This window comes from Bombus huntii, chromosome 1 (assembly GCF_024542735.1).
Source record: "Bombus huntii isolate Logan2020A chromosome 1, iyBomHunt1.1, whole genome shotgun sequence".
NCBI classification, from domain to species: Eukaryota; Metazoa; Arthropoda; class Insecta; order Hymenoptera; family Apidae; genus Bombus; species Bombus huntii.
The window spans coordinates 26,148,091-26,169,609 of record NC_066238.1 but is presented as its reverse complement, the minus strand read 5'-3'; the positions used below and the strand labels follow the sequence as shown (position 1 = coordinate 26,169,609).

General features: G+C 33.1%; 1 protein-coding gene across 1 annotated transcript in view; it reads left to right on the top strand.

Annotated features, from left to right (window-relative positions):
* The window catches only part of LOC126866547 (forkhead box protein O), a 295,017-nt gene extending 279,914 nt beyond the window's left edge, over window positions 1-15,103 (top strand). The window contains exon 8 of the transcript XR_007689917.1: window positions 11,684-15,103. The gene's annotated coding sequence lies outside the window, so the exon portion shown is untranslated. The remainder of the gene's footprint in view (window positions 1-11,683) is intronic.
* The last annotated feature ends 6,416 nt before the right edge of the window (window positions 15,104-21,519 follow it).

The following is a 21,519-nucleotide window of genomic DNA, read 5'->3' as shown; positions in this document are numbered from 1 at the left end:
GGCTTGCGCCTGGGGAAGGAACGCGAGCATAAAATTACGAAGTAGGACCAAGGGGATGTCAACGGCTTTGGAAGAGTTATACTAATGATAAATCCATGATATATGAAATTTATGTAGATGGGTTGTTGCTAGTTCGTACGATTTCTGCACGTGCTCCAAGATTTGGAACTTGAGTGTGATGATACAAGAATAACTTTTAACTGAGTTTTCACTCATTCAATGCAAATTACGAGACATATCTGTATTTAGTGAAATTAACGTTGTGAGATAGTAAAAGAACTGTATTTTCTGTTACTGTCTTTGTTATTTTTTAGCATTGTTGTAATTGTATATTCAATGTAGTGCAGTATAATTAGTATATTATTGAAATACAAAAATACTATATGACATTGTGTGAAGTTTTATAAAAAGAATCGAATGAGATTTATTGAATAATATTGTTACCGGGAATAATAATTTTAATAGGTTAATTTAACGCGATTGTATACTGTATGGTTTAAAATTTTTTGTTTAAAAATTAATTGTATACTTGTTGAATGAATAATTTATAATATATACTATTTAATAAAATGGGTTTTATCATTCGACAAATGAAAACTGGTCTTGCTCTTTGGTGAATCAAGTATGTAAAATAGAGTTTCTTAAAAATAATAAACATTTGAACATTTAACATTTAAAATAGAAAAGGAAGTTATGTGTACAAAATGTAATAAAAGCACGAATTTAAGCAATCTATAACAGAACTTAAGAATATGTAAATAATAAACAAAGTTGAAAATAAATTTAACAAGTTATATTATACTATATGTAATACTTTACATACACCAAAAAGGAGCCAACATAATTATAGTTATTACTTAACATAAATTACACACATTTAAGATCTTTTTATCACAGAAAAGCATTTAATAGATTGAAGCTTGCTGAACAAAGTAATACGCGAATGAAATAGTTCTCGACCGTTTTATGATACTAAAATTACGCAAATGTAAGTTACTACACAAAAATTGATTAACTAGTGCCTTTTTGTGTAATTTTTCGTATATAAAAATTATTTTTTATTAATTATTAATAATAGAAACATTTCGGGTAGTTTTGTAAAGAAGAAATAATATATCAAAATTGAAAACCAATTTATCATATACAAATATATTTATCGTTTAAGACTTATTAACTAATAAATTGCATGTATGCAATATTGAATATGAAGAAGTAAAATATATCAATTCAATTTTTTGAATTCAAACTCAAACAAATACTACAATAAGCTTTTCTCGGGGAATAAATCATGTTAAATACAACATAAGTCATTCAACTAGACACGTTAATATCGACAATAAAAACCCGTTTACAACGCCCATACAATTTATTCCGTAAAAGAACGACAAGAGACGAATAACCAAAAGGCATCCGCGATTCAAACGAGCAATTTGTGCGAGCTTCCCATTAGACTCCCCGAAACAGCTGTTTAATAACGCATTATGCCGCATGCATGGGAGTTAACAGCAGAAACAGGAGTAATCGTTTGTAATGCTTCTCACCACGCAATCCAGTCCTTTACCTTTCACCTGCTGCGCAAGTTTCAAGACCACTCGGCGCGTATCTCGTCGTTTTCATCGTGTTGTGCTTCTTCATGAAAACTCGCATGCTCTCGTTAGCCCAGTCACGAGAACGACCTACTATACCTGCACCTACAATAGGATACTTGTATAACGAGATAAAAAAATTCCTACTGCCCTTGTGTGGCACTATTTGAGAAATAACAGTGGAGATGAAATGCTTTTTAAGGAAATGAAGATTGCAGAGGAAAAAGACGATGAATTTATGTATGAAAAATTATATCACTTAAGTGGTGACTATTTTAGTGAATGCAACTTTATATTCGCTCCGGGATGTTCGCTGCTACTTCCCCAACAGTTCTTCGTTTATCATCCCTAGTTGCTGGCAAATGGCGTCTTTCAGTTCTCCTAATGTTTGTGGTTTTCCTTCGTATACGCGTGACTTGAGGTAATCTCACAGAAAAAAGTTACACACTGAAAAATCAGGTGACCGAGGAGACCAAGGAACCTGATTATGAGCGGTGGTCCCATCTTGTGAAACTACACATATTGTCTGTTAATCCTTCCTCTCCATAGTTCCGATTTCAAGAAATTGTTGATCATATTGATGTATCAAACTGAGTTTACAGTCGCGGTGATTCCATTTTCCTCAAAAAAGTACGGGCCAATGATATCAAATTTACCAATAGCACATCTAACCGCCACCTTCGGGTTATGCAACGGTGTTTCACAAGGATTTTGTGGAGCCCAGTATTGGAAATTCTGTTTCTTTACTGAATGTGAAATGTGCTTCATCACTCATCATGATGGTTGCGTCCTCATGTTCTTCAATAATTTTTCGAGCATTAGCTCGGCGGAAACTGAACGTTGTCAAAATCCCCTTCGTTTAACTTCTAAACGACCATCGTTTTGTAAGGATGGAGTCCCATATCTTTGTGTAGCATTCGCCTTACTGTGCTTTCGCTCATTCCTAATTCAGCAGCATGTCGCCGAGCAGAACAAGTTGGACTCCGTATGATGGCTTCTCTCACTCTTCCCACGTTCTCCAGAGTTCTTGCAGTTTGCGACAAGTCCAGGTGGTTTCCTTTTCATTACTGTTCCTCTTGTTCGAAAAGATGTTACCCACCTTGAGATGATATTGTGACTTGAAATGTTCCCATGACGCCCAATATTGAAACGCCGACGAAAGAGTTTCAATAACCGACTTATCGCTTTTTACGAAACTACCGTATACAAACATTCATGCTCTAATGTCCACAGCGACATGATAACAAATGAAGTGATATTGCCTAACGCGTTAAATACCCTCCTACTCAAGCATCTACCCCTACTGTCTGCTTCGTAACGTTCATTTGAAAATCGTCTGTTTCCCATAACGCACCCTGTATTTTATAAAACATTTTGCAACTTCATTAGCACTACGATGAGACACGACTATCACTGGTAAAATTTGAAACTAATTCGAAAATATATATAGAAATTACAAGATATTTATTGTAGACATATATTTAATAAAAAATTAGTATGTACCATGAATAGCCATTTTAAACATACAATAAATGTTAAATATGTTTATTAACGTAATGGATAATCGACTGTTCAAATACTTTTGTAACTTCTGGGCAATGTGTACTTGTACAATATATCTTGTAATTTCTATATAAATTTTCAAACCTTTTTAAAACTTTATCAATGCAATTATGATAATCGTGTGCTAATGTGTTAATGTAATTTCAAAATGGTTTCACATAATGCACATGATACATTCATAAAAAGTGTCTAGAAGCGTTCAAATATTTTTATGAGATTGTGTACATCTCGCGTTATGGGGTTTTTATAGGGTCTTCTTGTACTCCTTCGTGTCTATTCGAATAAAACAAAAGAAAAAAAAAGGAAACGAATACCAAAACGTTCGACGAAGAGACACCGTGAAGATGAAACCGTAAAGAATGGCGAAGATAAAAGGTGATGGAAAAGTAAAATTTCAAAAAGAAAGGAAGGAAGGTAAACGAAAGGAGGAAAAATCGTAAGTTAGGTTCCAACAACTGAAACACACACATGACGAGTTCTTCATTGGTAGCCTGCCAAAGCGGCGCGGCGATTGGTCGTGGTTCGAAAGCAAAGTGGATCAGCCGGCCGTATAAAACTCGTCCTGTTGGAAAAATCCTGAAACGCGGGTTTGGTGCTGTGTCGCTTGACCGGTAAATATTGCCCGGTGCGTCCGTGGACACTTTTTCTTCGCTGTCTCGCCACGTTCCCGTGCTCATAAACAACATAATGACGCGCCAACGCGAAACCCAATTCCTGGATTCAACGATTCGCGGAGGTGTCCAGAGAGCCTGCTTGCGTGTACGTACAACTGTTCGATGCACACATAGGAACGGAGCCGGCGACTAAAAGCTGGAAGAGCAGAGAGCTGGAGAGAACGGTAAAAGCCACCGCGACAACGGCCTCCGGGCTGCATGTAAATCACGGCTAGGACGTCGACGACGACGACGACAGCAACGCGAGCGGGGTCTCGTCTCCCTTTCCTGGCTTCTGCTTGCTGCTGCTACTGCTGCTCGTTCTTCCCACCCTGCTTCCATCGTCAGTCCATCAGCTTCTCGCTAAACGAAGCTGCTCGTCGATCGTACACGCTGCATCTATTTCGACAACTTTTCCATCGTTCTTTTGTCGTCGGCTGTAACATGCAATACGCGAGCGAATCGGATGATCCATTAGATTTGGTAAGGAATAGGTAGAAGTAGACGTCTTTGACAGAGGGCTACATTGCGAAATGCTATAAGAGCATTTGAGAAAATGAATATGTTTGAAGATCATGTGGAGTGTTTAAGGGATTTTAATTTTCTTTTAAGTACTAGGGGAGAATCGTGCAGTACCGAGCGCTGTAAGTTTTTCTGTTACGTCTTGGACTGGTCGGTGAATATCAAAATTTTAAAAATGAGTTTGTAGTACAAATGCAACTTAATTATGTGGAATTATGTAATTTAATTATTTAATTATGTAAATTAATGGCAATTAATTTTGTGAAATTAAATAATAAAGATTGACATTTTAATTTTAAGTAGTAGATTTTTCGACCTAAATGATTAATAATGTTAAAAAAGAAACATTTACAGCTTAGGATATACATCTTTATTCAAATTTTATTTTTACATATATCACAAGTAAAATAATTAATATTTTCTTAATCTATACATTCGAATGTGTGTCCAGCCATCACATTCATCGTTTTTGAAACATTGAAAGCCTCAACGGTTTGTTTCTGGATCATCTTATTTTCGAGAAGTAGCTTCAAAGCCGCATTCATGCCTTCTTCTGTCCATTTTCCTTCTTTCTGTTTTGGAATTTCGGAGATTTTTCTGTGGGAAAAGGTAGAAGATTAAATGAACATCTTTTAATTTAATTTCAGTTACCAATAGATTGAACTTACAGATAAAAAATATTTAGTCTATACTTGATGGCAGTTGGATGGTCGATACTGGCCGACAAACATTTGAAAACATTTTTAGATCATAATGTATATAATATACAAAGAAAATTGCAAACTGGATCTGATAATTATACTTAATAGATTAGAATCTTTTACTTACCTGTGAAACAAAATATCAGTTCTAGAAAATAACTTTTAAATAACTCGAAATATCAAACTATACATTTAACGTGTCAGAACAGCGAAAACAATGGAATAAACGATATGACTTCGAAACATGTTACACAGAATCGTCATATTCATTTGTTTATTCAAATAGAGGTGCTAATATTTAGTGAAAAAAGTCAGAAGTACTGTATGCCAGTCAGTCCTGCACGATTCTCTCGTATATGCATTGTTTGTTTGATTAGATCTACATATATACGTGCGGTGAACAGTTAATGTGTTTGTATTTTATGCACTAGTTGTTAAACAATTTTGGAGAATTTTTGCTTTATTCGTATAATCGGGTTCATAATTTGAAAAACTTTTGCTGATAATTGTATTTACTTAGAAAGTAATTTGTATAAATTCAGTTCAATGTAAAAGTATTTTATATAAAAAGACCATGTTCATTGGGTTATTAAAAATTATAAATTCATTTATAGAAGTATTTAAACAGTTCCTCTTTCTCCTACAATATGTACTTGCGTTTTAAAGTATTTCCCATTTTTAGCGAAACTTTAATATTCGATATAAATTATGAATTCTAAATGATGTATAAGTAAAATTTTTAATACATTACCATGTTATACATCAGCTACTTTCCTTGTCATATAAGATGTGAATTCTACAATTATTTAAATTTACTTAGATTTTGAAAAAGATATGATAAATGCCCAGAGTTTTATGCGATAGTGTATTTTCACGAAGATATATTTTAAAGAGCTTTATTAATTACATGTTATTTTTCTATTTATCTTACTAACAAGTTATTGAATCTAATCTATGAAATCAACTTCTACATGTTTATTTAAATGTATAATTCAAGTGTTCCCTATCAAGTTTTTATTTTTATTCGTATTAGAACAATTTTCTACCATTTCGATAGTATATAGTTTCCACTTCTCCTTCTGAATCAATTTGCGATACCATTTTTCGTGTCAGCATTACTTTGTGATTAAAAAAGATCGATATATCCAGAAAAGAAAGATTTTGCTCTTAGCAAAATGGATTTCAGCAAGAATGTCAGTTTCTGGTGTCAAGAATAAGCAAGTTCAGAATACGAATTTTGTTGGAGCATACGTTGATCTGTAGCTTATTATTAACGACGGAACAAAACTTTTTCTTAGACTTTGGATTAATATCGACACTTACCTCATAGTCATAGAAATAAAATATTTTGAAATTTTTCCTCTCCATTTTTCTTTCAACTTTTCTCAAATTGCATTTTTTGCAATTTTGAACAAATTTGAAAGTAACAACAAAGATATCGCTTAATACAACTTAACATACAGAAGTGTGAACAATTTTTCTGAATTTCCTTTTACGTAACAACAAGCAAAGAATCAAATAATTCGATGAATAAAATAATTGAGATATAATAGACAGCTTTTTCGTGATCCATTCTTTTAATTAGCAGAAACTAAATATGTCTTGTTATAATGAGTGCTCAATTTCTCAAAAATTTCAAGAAAGCATTTATTAAAGCATAAACCTCAACAAAATATGGAAAAGTCTCAGGAGCGACTAAACTCTATGTTGATAGCAATCTGAGTTTTCTCTGACTTGTGATACAGAATAGCTTCCTACACATTATTTACAGTAAAAAAATCATTCTACATGTTGTTAAGAAAATAGAAAATATATGTACAATTCTAAAGGAAAGGAAAAATACATATGTTAATAATTGCTTCTTCAGTTAATTTTCATGGAAGAAAAGGCAAATTATACATTCTGTCGTAAAAATATTTGAAAAAATCTATGTTCATATGGGATGTTTCCTTAAATATAAGGGATAGGTATGTGGCGGATCGGTATCAACAGGACGCTGACAGGTCGAGGCATCAACGCGGCGCAACACCTCCCGGGCGATCCGCTGGTACCAACCGCCAACACTAGAGGGCTACGACGACAACGAGTCTGTCTGCCGATTCTGAGGGGCGATCTCGCCGTTCGCCTCCCGTTCTCTCTGTCTCGATAACGGCGACCCTCTGTCTTCTCAACGAGTGTGTCTCGTAAATTCGATCGGCTGCTCGCGTCAACTTTTCTACGTCCGTTTCGTCCACCGCGGCCAGGGCGGTGTCTATATATTCCGGGAGTCGCTCCCTCCAGAGTGTGAGGAGGAATTCGTCCGGCATGGAGGGACCGGCTAGTCTTCTCAGGTATTGATGGAATTGAGACGGCTTTTGATCGCCCATCTCTTCGAAAGTCAGCAGTTTGCGTGACTTCGTGCTGGCTGTATCAGCCAACTCTCGAATGATCGTGTTTTTTAACTTATCGTATTGTTCGCCTCTGGTATCCTCCTCCTCACGTCCTCGATATGCGACATGTACCGACCGCCGAGGCACCTGGCGAGGGTCACGAACTTTCGCTTGTTGTCCGTAAGATCCATGTCCTCGAACTGTATTTCCAGAAGCGTAAACCACGCCGTGACCTCCGAGGGCTGCAGCAGAGGCATATTAATTATTTGGTAAACTCGTGCACTGTTCGCAATCCCGTCGGTATTTTCCATCGTACAGCAGTTTCGCGGCATTTAGAGAGTCTCAGTATCACTATCACAGTCACCTCTTTAACTTTCACTCACGTCGGGGTCACCAATGTGGCGGATGAAAAGAGAGAGAGTGCGTTTCGTCCCGGGACTACCGGTGGACTCGTCAGTAAGGCTATGCCGGTAGTCCCTGCCTTAGACGTAGAGGGAGTCTCGCTAGGTGCGGTATTTGTATCAATCGCTCGTATATTCGACCGCTAGCGAGTTAGACAGATAGACTCGTTGTCGTCGTAGCCCTCTAGTGTTGGCGGTTGGTACCAGCGGATCGCCCGGGAGGTGTTGCGCCGCGTTGATGCCTCGACCTGTCAGCGTCCTGTTGATACCGATCCGCCACAGGTATAACTGGGACGAATTTAGCGTACCGAAATAAGAAAAAGAGTTCATATAAATATATGGCCGATATAGCATTATTATCGAATAACAGCTTTTTATATTGTAATAATCGTAATTGCTTGCTTAAACATGTTAAATACCTCATTTATCATTGATAATACAAAAAAATGTCGAACAAGGAAAAACGAGGATAAACGAGGAAAAACATTACTTGATTTCGAGGAGCATATATGTTGGCAATCATGAAATTATTCTCAAGGTCATATTTTTCGATACTTCAAATTCGTCGATGTCTTAGTTGAGGTAAGAGGTAAGACTAATTCAGTGACCTATAATACCATGACATTCACGTGACCATAAATGCAAAAAATTTAGAAATGTTTGATAATAGCTGCAAATAATAAAATAACTGTAATAGAGAGATCAGTAAAGAAAAATTTACTTCAACAAAGTTCAAAATGATGTTCAATAGAAGAAAAGTTTCCTCGACGTTAGATCGGCCTTTATACAACTCCGATATCCTGCGTGTTTGTTTGATCTCACGCACCTACACTTCTCTCCGTGGAATATAGTTGACGAAACAGTTTATCATGATATTTCCACAACATTAGAAGTGCGTGTGCTAATATTCGTCAGTAATTTATAGGAATGGCCAAAGATCGTATGTTAATCTTTCACAGAAATATATTGAATTAGATGGTCACCATTTTGCACACTTGTTGAAATGAGTTTTTTTTCATTAATTTCTCTATCATAATCATGGTATTATTCGCTGATACCTATTAGCTATTGTCGAACATCTCTGAATTTTTCGTGCTCATATGAATGCCATGATATTATAGGTTTTTGGATTGGTCTTAATCTCAGCTATGACGCCATGATAATAAACATATATAGCCCCATTTAGAAAGACATTAATGACTTTGTAATCTGGACAAATTTGATATTGAGAAAAATTTTATGATTAATATCATATTTGTCCTTCTAAATCAAATAATGCCTTCGTCTAACATTTTTTCTTATCATTAATAATAAGTGAAATATGTAAGGTACTCGAGTTAAGTGATGCACCCTGTATATTTTGCTGTTTATCTTACTTTGTACTCCCTAATCGATATCCTTGTATTGGTTGAAATAAACGACCAAGAAGTTTTCCATGAGATATGCTTGTTACCGTTTACAGTTGTAAATCGAGTTTATTTTAAAATGGAGTACCTATTTTTAACGTATTTATCATCATTGCAGCATTTATTTTTCTAAAATCGTCCGAGTTTAGATTTCTTTGATAATTTCGCGCCAAAAGTTGACAAACTATGTATATTTATTCAAGTGGTACTCTTAATCGATTTGAAGTTGTCTAATTATAGATCTACTTCAAATACGAGTATTTCGGCGATTTAAGAGAAGTAAAAATAAATTTGCTGACGAATAACTTTTTAAAGTTTATCATTAGCTAAACTCTCGATATCAAATGAAAGAAATAAGAGAAATAGGAAAATTATTACACTAGAAATAAGAAATCCATTATTTTCATAAAATAAAACATTTTAAAAGTATACACTTCAAGAGAAAATGACAAGAATTATGAATTTTTACTTTTATATAAAATTACCGTTAATATAAATTAATTTGATTTTTATCAATAATCATGATCATACTACAATTATATATACAAATTCATGATTTTTCAAATAAGTAAAGGATCGTAATTCAAATAAGAGAATGTTTTATTTTCTAAATGTAATAATATGTCTCTTACTTTTGATATTTTATATACTTTTGCATTTGAGTACATGCGTGTACATTTTTACACATAAAACATTGTTCGGGATTTGGAGTAGCCGTCCGTTTATGACTCGGGCAACACCTCTGTTTTTTGGGAAACTCCGAATTGCCTGCCTTCCCGAGCGATTAACCTGATGACGCAGGGTTTAAAAAAAACCCTGGTAATACTGAAGGATATGCACCCCCGAGAGTACAGGTGAACCTGTGAAAAGTCAGGGACGGAAAGGACGATGTACGACGGAGACTCAGCGGTTGGGGGAAGTATCAATAACATATTGGGACAAACATAATGAGAACAATTACATAACATAACATATTGAGAAAAATTACATCTTCTTCAGTCTCAACAAGATCTTACGACGATCGTGATCAAAACATCCAACTCTGCTTGTATACAACAAGTGCAAATAAAGTGCCAAACTACCCTAGCACTCTATATATTAAACCTCCTCCACCTTGAGCGTTAATTCATTCAAGGTTCGCGATATCAACCGATCGGTTGGACGTGACCGGTTGCTATTCAGTTGATAATTCGCAATAAACATGTTAGAAACATATTGCTTTCACACATATAAGGTTAGATTAGATACGAAAGAAACTGTCACGTACAAGTGTCAAAATATTTAGAAATAATTATAAACAGAATGTACCCACTGTTATTAAAGATTATTTAACTAATTTTATCGAATTACATTTTACCAATCCAAAATTCCCGTAGTATTTGTGAGACGGTCTCAATTAATTTAGTTACTTTGACTGATTCTAAAATAAATAACTGTACTATTGTAATAATTGTTGTTATTTAATGATACCAAAGTGAGTCATAACATTTTTTTTCCTGCTTTGGCTCAATATTTATCTATCCTATATTTCACGTAATAAATTATTATCTTCGAAATCATTATTAGAATATGACTCCATTTAATTGAAACTATTGCGGAACTAGCAATTCATATAATAGTTATTGATTCTCTGTACTATTTTCATTTATATAATAGGAACTCACGTTCAAATAAATGGATGTAGTCGGCAGGAATTCATTTAATCAGATACTAACTAAAATTCCGTTTCAGTAAGTGGTGTTCTATAATAACTATTATATCGAATTCTCTAATCTTGTAGTCCATATTTATAATATTATATAACAATTACTGTAGAACCTCTATTATTTGTATACTCCTTATCTGAACGTCTTGTTATCTGTATATCATATTTACTGTGACAATACTGTAATGTATATTATAGATACATATTTATTTATTTTCCCCTCTATAATTGAGAACCTATTTATAATATGATTAAGTATAATTAGTACAATCATAAGCGGAAATTACACAAATGAAGTCATTCTAGATATTATTTCACAGAATACCAGGTCTCTTTCAATATGATTACTATAATAGACGATAAAAACTATAATGTTCGCGTATTCATCAGATAAAATTATTTGAATATAGACACATTGGTTAAATAAAATTATTTTAGATAATAATTGTAAACCAAATATTTTACCTGCACTGAATATTGAGGATTATTAATGTAATGGATAATTGATTGCCTAAATACTTTTGTAACTCTATAAAATGCAAGTACAATAAATATCCTACGTTATGTACATTTTCAAATATGTTTCAAATTTTATCAATATAATCATAATAGTCTTACATATTTCAATAACTATGAAGTTTCGAAATATTTTGTATAATACGCGTAGTATATTCATAAAATGTTTCTATAAATGTTTAATTGCTTTAGTGCGCCACTGTACATAAGAATGTACATAATAAAAAAAAATTAACGCATCATCATTTTCTTTTGTTACAGAAATCCCATGTGTCGAGGACGAGCTGGAGGATCGACGAGTACTTGTGATAAGATGTAGAAATAATTATACCGGACCACAACCAAGATATGTACCATACCAACAAACGTACTTCAAAGATGCCGATTTACGCCTGTGCAACTGTGGTGCGAAAAGAACGCCGTAAATGCGATCAACATCGGGGAGCAGGCAATGTCGTTTCGTTGCCACTATTTCATGCAACGATTAGGTGGAAATGAAACATAGCAAGAAATTCGAGACTCCAAACATCAAATAGCATGAGATTTTGCCGATTCGCAATCCTAGATCCGAGATATTTCTTCGTTCTAGCGTTTGAATAACGATAAAATACTTTTAATCGTTCTTATGACCCTCTCATTAAAAAAATACGCAAGGTTTTCCTGTTTTCTGTTACATTTTCCATGCGATAGTTAGAGTTTAATGTTTTGTGGTGATGAGAAACGTAATCATGACGTCATTGGAGGATGTAGCATAGGTGGAAAACGATTGTATTACATTTCAGCGAGGAAAATGTAACCGGAAGTTGAGTCGATGGAATTCTTCTTATGCTTGAAGATTGAATCAGCATAGATCTACGGTTTGAAACTTTAAATTCTATATTTGCGAGCACACTCTAATTTATTCAAAAATTGATCATTGATTGAGACAAACTAAATCTAAAGAAACATTTCGCAATTAAAACTATTGCTAGCTGACAATTTCTAGAATTTAATCAATGCATCTGAAATCATTATTTTCTTTTTAACTTCTTTTGAAAATAGAATTGCTTCACTTGCTCAAAATCTCTTCGCCTCACAATGTTTTTGTATAATGTGAATGCTTCTGTATAATGTGACCTCAAAATTTGTTATTCAGGATAAACTTATATCAAATAAAATATTCCAGCACGAATTCCATGACACATATGTATACGTATCTTCTAAGAAAGAGAGAGAAAGATCATTTATATTCTGGAAGTCTGTCTTTTTATTTCAAAAAGTATGCATCAAAATGAAGAGCTTGGCCTACGATAAATTATTTCGCGCGAATCGGCACGATTTCCGGAATTTTTCACCATTCGAGCTATCGGTGAACAAGCAACATCCCGTCGACTTCTCTCGATCGCTGGAGTATTCCGATCAGCTTCTCCAGATCCTTCTTGTTTCCTTCCTCGTGACTTCCGCGCGAGTGCGTGTGCACGACCAGGAGAACCTGCGCCTGCAACCTGCAACTCATGTCACGTGGCACGAAGATCGTCGCGTGCTCCTCCGTTCGACGCTACACACGCATGCTGCGAACTAGCGGCAACTCACAAAGGCGTTCGACTTCCGTCTCGGATCTCTCGATAGCCCGTAATACGCATAGACATTACACATAATCGTCCCACGGTAGACAAATCGGCGCTATGGACAAATCCACGAGATTTCGTTACTTTTCTTTTGTGTTCGTGTATATGTATAGTTCGTATATATATAATATATACGCGCCGTTGGATCGTGATTCCCGTTCGCCAGTTTATTTTTGCGAATCCGCGACGAACGGTAGAATCCGCGAACGGCGAATAATATGCCACGTTGGGCCAGTTTAACAGAGTAAACGAAAAATTCACTTGCACATTTTCTACTTTTTTGCGGTTTTTCTTTTATTTCTTGTTTATTTGTCTCATCACGATGACATGCAAAATTACTCGTAATTCGTTTGCGTGGCTCCAAATAAGTAAGAACCGAAAGGAAAAAAGGGAAAAATGACGGACAGCTAAGATAATAAAATGAGCGACGAATGGACAAGACGTCTTTGCCGACGTTTCGCCGTACGTACACGATCTCTTTCCCTATAGAAGTAACCTCATGTGCACGAAGGCGCATATTATACATATATAAATAAATATAGATATAAGTATATTATATAAAAATAAGTAAATATAAATATACAATGATACATGAATATGAGAAAACGAAGGACACACAATATTATTGTATATGTAACTAAAATATTTAAGAGAAACTGTGCGCGGATATCGCTACGAATTCTATGTTGCGATATATATGTATGATATTTATATATATAACAGTAATTATATATATAATGTTATATATATATAGAACACATCATACATGTATATGATATTATACAAGGATAAAAATATATTGAACATATTCTATAGAATATTGTACGTTTGCTAATGTTATGTATAGTATACAAAAGGAAAATATATATATAATTACGTGTATAATTATATATATATATATATAACCTTTGCCTATATATATATAAATATATAGGCAAAGAGATAAGTACATAGGTTATGTATAAGATATAGGTACAATTAACGTTAAGTAAAATGCTACAAGTAGATATGTCTAAAAGAAGGATAAAGTTTTTAGTCAGATGGTTAGGAATCGAAATTGACACGACGACGAAAGCTTATTCTGCGTGGCTTCTTTTAAATTTGTCGCGTCATCTTACAATAGAGGAACAGAATGGATAACACGTTGGTGCTTTTCGATAGGTGAACGTTTCCTTTTCGTTTCTTTCATCTTTTCTATTTCTTTTTTGTTTTGTATTTTCTTTTGTCTGCAAAACTGTAATTGTTAAATCGATGTGCTATTTAAATAAACGGGACTGACAGTATCATACACCGGCGCTGTTCTTCACAGACGGGCATTTTATGCTTTAGTAAAATATTAAACAAATTTTCCTAGAAATCAGTGTAAACGATACGAAGATGTACGAGTACTTCGAAAATCGAGCATGCTTGATCGAATAACCTTAATCGTATAATTCGTAAGGGGATTCCTATCGATCGTATCAACGTTACTTGTTTAAGATACATTTCCATCACTGTCATCCGAAATGTATGCATTTTTTGACAGTATCAGCCCGACGAATTAAAGGGTCCTGTACGATGTTCCTCGAGGATTGCGATAATCTTGTAGGCTGGTTAAAAAGAAGTGCGTGAGTCGAGATCAGTGTCTTTTACTACTGAAGAGCTTAGGTGAATTTAGTAGACTTTAATCGTCCGACGATCAAACGATACAAGAGCAGATCTTCGAAACGTCGAAGATCGCTATTAAATAGCTTTCAAAGTCTGTAAAGTACATGGTGGCTACATGTTAAGGGTATCTCGAGTACTGTAGTGAAGAAGAAAGTCAATTTTATCAACAAATATGATTAAGTCTAGGGTAACCTTTGCGTGTATGTATAAAACCAATAGCAGACTCCGTTCGACTGAAAAACACGTTTGCTATGGGGCTGGGTGACAAACGAGGTAAACCACTAACGACGACTGATCAATAATTTTTGCTACTTTGAGTTTATGCTCGTAACCATGCTTATATCATTTTAAGTTCAGATTTATTCATTATAAAGCAATTGGATTGGATGTTATAGTTAAAAAGAATAAAATCCGTGTTTGTCTATTAGTTATTTTTTATTTTTACTCAGAATTTCATTAACCAATTTTAAGCAATCAGGTAGTTCAAAAATGTTTTATTTTTTAGATGATTATGAGTTGGTTATAATATAGTAAACAATCGTCGTACATGGAATATTTATTATTTTTCAATAATTAGAAAATTTGATGTTCTTTAAGTTAGTAACTGAAATTAAATTATTTGTAACCATATATCTGGAATATAATGAATAAAAATTATAATATTAAATAGTTTGTTTCATACGAATAATTTTTGTTATATTGCGGCAAAAAAATACAAATTGATTTTAAACCATACATTAGCAACGAACATCAACCGATAAAAGTGTCTTCAGTTTACTTGAATTAATTATGATTGCATCATTAGTACAAAAACCAATCGATAAACTTTTTATTTTGTTGTACATATTGTTATAGAATGGATATTATATAACAATTTTACATTTTGAATATTGCAGGTTATTGAAGTCGAATGACTTCTTTCTTGTATTACCAATAACGTCTCACTTTTTTTCGATGTAAATACAGAACCTTACCGTAACTTCTACCCATTGATTGATATTGTTAGAAATTCGAATCTGAGATTATTTTCTACAAGATTTGTTTATGCAGACAAAAATATAAAAATCTAAAGGAACGGTCAACGAACATGAATTTCGTGATTGAAAATAAGCTATTTAATTATTACTTAAATTACGTGATTAACATCAATAGGCGACGTGTCCAAGGATTCTTCATTCGATTATATATTATGTGTAATATGTAATATATATAGAAACTGCCATTTACTAAGTGCAATACGTATGTACAAAATGGAAGAGTCAGTCGACGTTTCGGTGTTACTATACTCGAGAGTCACCGATGGCACCGGTTTCCTTCTTCTGAGGGAGAACAGCGAAAAACGAGCTTCACCTACTGGCGTAAATATGTACGAAGCTAATCGTAAGTGTTCATAAAGTAATTACGGGAGGAGCTAATCTTATCGAGAAAACGATACGTGTGACTGAGAAACAGTTACTGTTTAATGGGAGGAACGCACGTTTCGGTTACAGTGGCGTATACAATGAGCCTCGTGAAAGAAATGGAGAACATCAGTGAAAGCAGTTTGACATTGGGATCCAGAATGTTCGTAAAGTTGTAATAAAGTTCATTATAACCTACCGCCAAATACCCCTAAATTATTTTTCTCATTTCGTCTAATAGCATTTCGTATATCACCTTACAAACAGTAAACTTGGTTTTATATTTTGAAATTGGAAATTAACACTTTCAGACTAATAATTTTCAAATATATTTTAGATTCTTTAAAACTATATACAAGAAAGTTGTATTTTTCAACTAAACATAAAATATTGTTACGATTGTATTGTAGATGTTTTTTAAGAATTTTACCAAGAATATACTTGTAGGATTTTGAAATGTCCAATTTCAGTCGAATTTCTACTGTACTTTATATCAAAAATGAAGTTTTGATGTTCTGAAATTACAAACAACCGATTTCTATTGAATTTAGATTTTTTGATTAACATTTTTAAATATCAAATCTCATTATTGATAATTTCAAGTACACAACCGCATTATTGTAAAATAAAATGATGCTTCTGTATTAAGTTCATACACGTTAGGAATGTCCACAAGTAAGATATCGTACTGCGTAATAGCATTAAAGAATTGCTATAGCATTAAAGAAGAATGTCACGACCGATTTAAAAATAAAATTTATTATAGAAAATATTTCCACACTAGTTATGCATAGATAATGTGCAAGACATTCTAGATTCCAATGTTAAGATGATTCTACCTGTACAGATTTCACAGGATAAACGTGTTCGTTCGTAGAATACCAATATCGCAAACGTTGCGCTTTATGCTCGGTCGAGAAGTTTTCTTCGGCGATGAAGTCTGAACTACAAACCACGAAAAAAGCGTTCCTATTGAAAGAAATGTTTCCGAACGCTGTAAACTCCGCACGCAAAAATTAGACGAAAACTACACGAAATTCTAGCTCGTATATCCGTCCACTGAATGTAGAATTTTGATTCGTTGGATTGAATATCGCGTCATTGCAATGCAGGACTATCAAACACAACATTAACATGTCGGCAATTCTAACAAAAATATTCTAATTTAATTTTGTCAAGATGTAATTCAAGCTTCGTTATAACTTCGCAATTGAAAAAAAATGTAGTGCTTAATTTCCGGTTAAATCTTTGTGGTATGTGTGTTGTAAATGTTCAATTTACAATGTTATTTACAGATATTTATGCAATTTGTTGCATGTGTTTTATCTGCGATATATATATCATTATCTTTTATTCCTTCCTTGTCTTTATAACTTCATTTCTTTTCATATTAATGTTACATCCTCCTTTAATATTTAACTGCCATATGTAAAAAAATATGTTGAATTATTATATTACATAACTAATAAATGGTTTGAAAGACTTACTGAAAATATCAAGAGTAAAAATATGTTCCTAAAAAGCACAACTTAATATTAGACTAAAGTCGTATAAAATAGCAGCAAAACATTTATGTAATTTCAAACATTCTTACACATTTATAAACATTTAGAGATATCTAAAATATTTATACTGATGGTTGTTCATTGAACTCTATCATTCACAATCTTTTATTATACAATTTTATTTTCAAGCAATAAATATCAGGGGTAAGTTTCCACAACTGTAATTATATGCTTTTTTATATGCTTTTCGTAGTTATATTACATCTTTATATAAATTATATAAATTCGAATATAGTATATTGAAAACAGTTTAAATTCACTGAGTGACTTAACAAACAAGTGAGAAATGAATTTAAAGATATCCATATCTTTATAAATATCCGTAATACGTATTTCATACCACAAAGGTTTAGATATTACTCTGCAATAAAGAAACGTTTGTTTCATCATTTGACTCATGCTGATCAACTCTATGGATGAAATGCATAGAAAAATCCCGACTATAAACATTATTTTTAAAACATTACTTCGATATATGTTTCGCCAGATAAATATATTGATGAAAATAAAATATTTTTTATTTTTTAAGATATTGGATACTATGTAATTATTTATCTCGGCAATGAAGTTGTGAATTTCATAAAAAGTGAAGTTGTGGGAAAGTTGATCAGTTTGACATGCAAAAGGCTCATCTCTAGTAACATTTTTAAGCTTTCGAATATTGAGTTGAACTGATCGATCGTAGTCCTTACGCAAGATGCAATCGTTCCATGCGATTCGAGGCCGAGAATGACCATCGATGACGCAAACCGCGACGACGCTTGTGGAACGACCCTTAAAGAGACGAACCCAAGTATGTACTTTCCTCCACCGCGATTCGGCACACGTAAGCGAAGCGTTTGCTTAGTGAAATATCTTAGATAAATATGTTACTATCTAGAGGTATATTGAAATATTATATTATGTAGTCAATGTTAATAGCGCGATGGATAGCAACGTATAGAAGAGAAAGAGAGAACCGAATGGGAGTGAGAGAAAACAAGAGAGAAAGTATAAGAGCAAAACCAAACGAAAAATATTTCGAAACGATAAAATAGATCCAACTGAAAAATAATTTACGCTTAAAATCGTCAACAAATTTTCTCTTGTTTCTAGCACACGATGTAATTTGCAACCCGAAATGTTCTTTCTTTTCTACACCACGAAAATACATAACGTGCATTTGTCCTCTTAGCGCAATTTGATTAACCGACCGATTTCATCGTCGGGGTTAGCGAAGATAATCTTAAAAATGCGATCAGTACATTTAGTTAAAATGTTCTGTCTAGCATTTATTCGTCTTTTACTATATCGCACATGTATTACAAAGTATTGCAACTTAAAATAATTCAGTCTTGCTCTAGAAAACCATCAAAATCATGAACGAGAGATGTCGCGGACAAGGAGTGGAAAATTGCAGAAATAATATTTAACCATTGTCTGCTGTCCTTCTTGTCTTTTTGCATAATGTTTCCTTAAACATTATGTGTTTGGTTAATAATTTTTTTGTAAACTTCCAAACTTGTTCGAGTTGTGTCGATTTTGAAATGCATGTGCCATATGTTAAAATATTTGAAGATCAATATATTTTTTGCCTCTTTAGTAAAAATATATGTATATTCTGCAAACTGTCGCGGAATAATAACTAAGTATTTTAAATTGAATGAAAAAAAAAACAAAGGCGAAAAGAACAAAAAGATATAAAACTTTAGCTTTCTCAGGTGTATTGTAATGGTAGATAGACATTTTAACTAAGAAGGGCAGACTATACGTCTTATGAAGAAAGAATAGGAAAATCCGATAATTCTCTTCATGAGCGACTTTTCGAAACATCCCGGTTCGTTTGACCCGCTGCAATTATGGATGTAGACGAATATCGTGCGTGTGATCACGATAAAGATCGCGAAAGCGACGTCAGTCGATTCTGCGCTTAACGTTACGTATATGTCAATCGAATCACGATAATTTCTGTTAATAAAACTCATTAGCGATGCACAAAGCGTGAGTGTGTAAAAAGAAGAGAGAACAAGAATATGTGTGAATGAGAATGAGAGAGATAATCGTTAGGAACGTGGCTTTCTCATAGCGACGGTGTCCGTTTCCTTTCATTCACGCGAGAATGCCCCTTGTTTTACAAAGCAATGTTACCGCAACAAGTCGTACGATCAGTGATTGTAATTCCTTGTAGCCCTATAGCATTATTATTTTTCTTTTCTTTTTTTTGTTTCTTTTCTATCTTCTTCGTCGTTTCCTTCCTTCTTCTTTTTTTGTTTGCAGATTATGCGCGAGTAAGCACAAACATTTGAAAGAAGCTATATAAGATATGTAGACACATACTTGAAACTTGAGTTATATATTTAACACGAATACTATTTAATATATGATTCAAGCTTATAATAAACGGGTTGTATAGAAATATCGTTATTGTTGTTGTTAATGTATCTTTTCACTCCCGATTCCTTTTGCCACATTCTTGATATAATTTAAGACAAGGTTTTCTAACAGTAGAACTGCTGACCTGCAATACGTATAATTTCGTCTCCATATAATCAACACGCTCGAGACTGATCAGTTGTTCGTTACATTTTATAACGAGTCACATATACATTGTACATATATCTAAATATTCTACTATATACAGATAATTATAGTTAGAACGATACGATGAAAATAAATAGTTATATATAATTATGTTTTTACTCAACAAAAGTCAATATTAATTTCATCAAAAGCACTTGCATGTTTGCAGTAATCGTAAAAGAAAAGAATACGATTCGTTTGGTAATTCTAATATTAACCTGTTTCTATAATAATATGATGCTCTGTTTGTCACATAGGCAGTATTCAAGAATTCATAGGACCTTGCAGAAAGATTCAGGAATTTATAAGTGATTAAAGAAATTTTTCTAAAGTATTATTGTGCATTAGAATTATTATTTAATCTGGAGAATAGTTGAGCTACATTAGTTAATTATTATTAATACGCAGAATATTTCATGGAGGGTGCGTTCCAAATTAAAAATCGCAGTAATTTAACAGATTCCATCTTACCATTTATGTGTAAACTTGAGGTTGCTTCTTTAACAATTCTCAATAAAATTCGTTTTTTTTAACAATAACAATTAAAAAGGTAAGAATCTTCGAATTTTAAAAGATTTATAAGATACAATTTATAAGATACAATAATTTATAAGATACAAAATTTATAAGATACAATAACTTAATACTGATATAATACCAGCTGATAATTGAGTTATTATTAATTAATTCTTTTAAATTAATATCTGTAACAATGAATTTTAATGAATGAAATTTTAATAATGTTTTATAACAATTTTTCATTTTTATATAAATTCCTCGCCTTTGATATAGAATTACCGTTACCTGACTATTCATGAATAAATTTTTAGATATTTATTAACTCGAGTTAGTTGTTTCTTCATAGTTTATAACAGATTAGAAGAGTTTAGTGATTGAGAATAATTTTTCATTCAATAACATAAAAAATATGCCATTTCTCAGATATTGCGTTGGTAACTGATTGCGGATTTTATCATTAGGTGGTAATGGTACTTGCCAACCCAATAATTGTGATTTACAATAAAATTGAACAGTAGAAACAGAAGACTATCTCTTGATAAAATATAGAAATTTTAATTAGAAAATCGCGTAATATTGTAAAATTTTATCTTATAAAATTTGTGATTAATGACTGTGCCATTTATCAACTATGAAACAGCAATTTATGCCGACAGGACTTGAATTCTTCAGATGCTTTTCAGTTGTATCAACTTGCAAAAAATAAATTCTTCACTACTACGTTACAATTTGAAAATCATTTCATGTTTATGTGGATACATATAGACCTTAATATATATAATATATGACTATTTTTATAG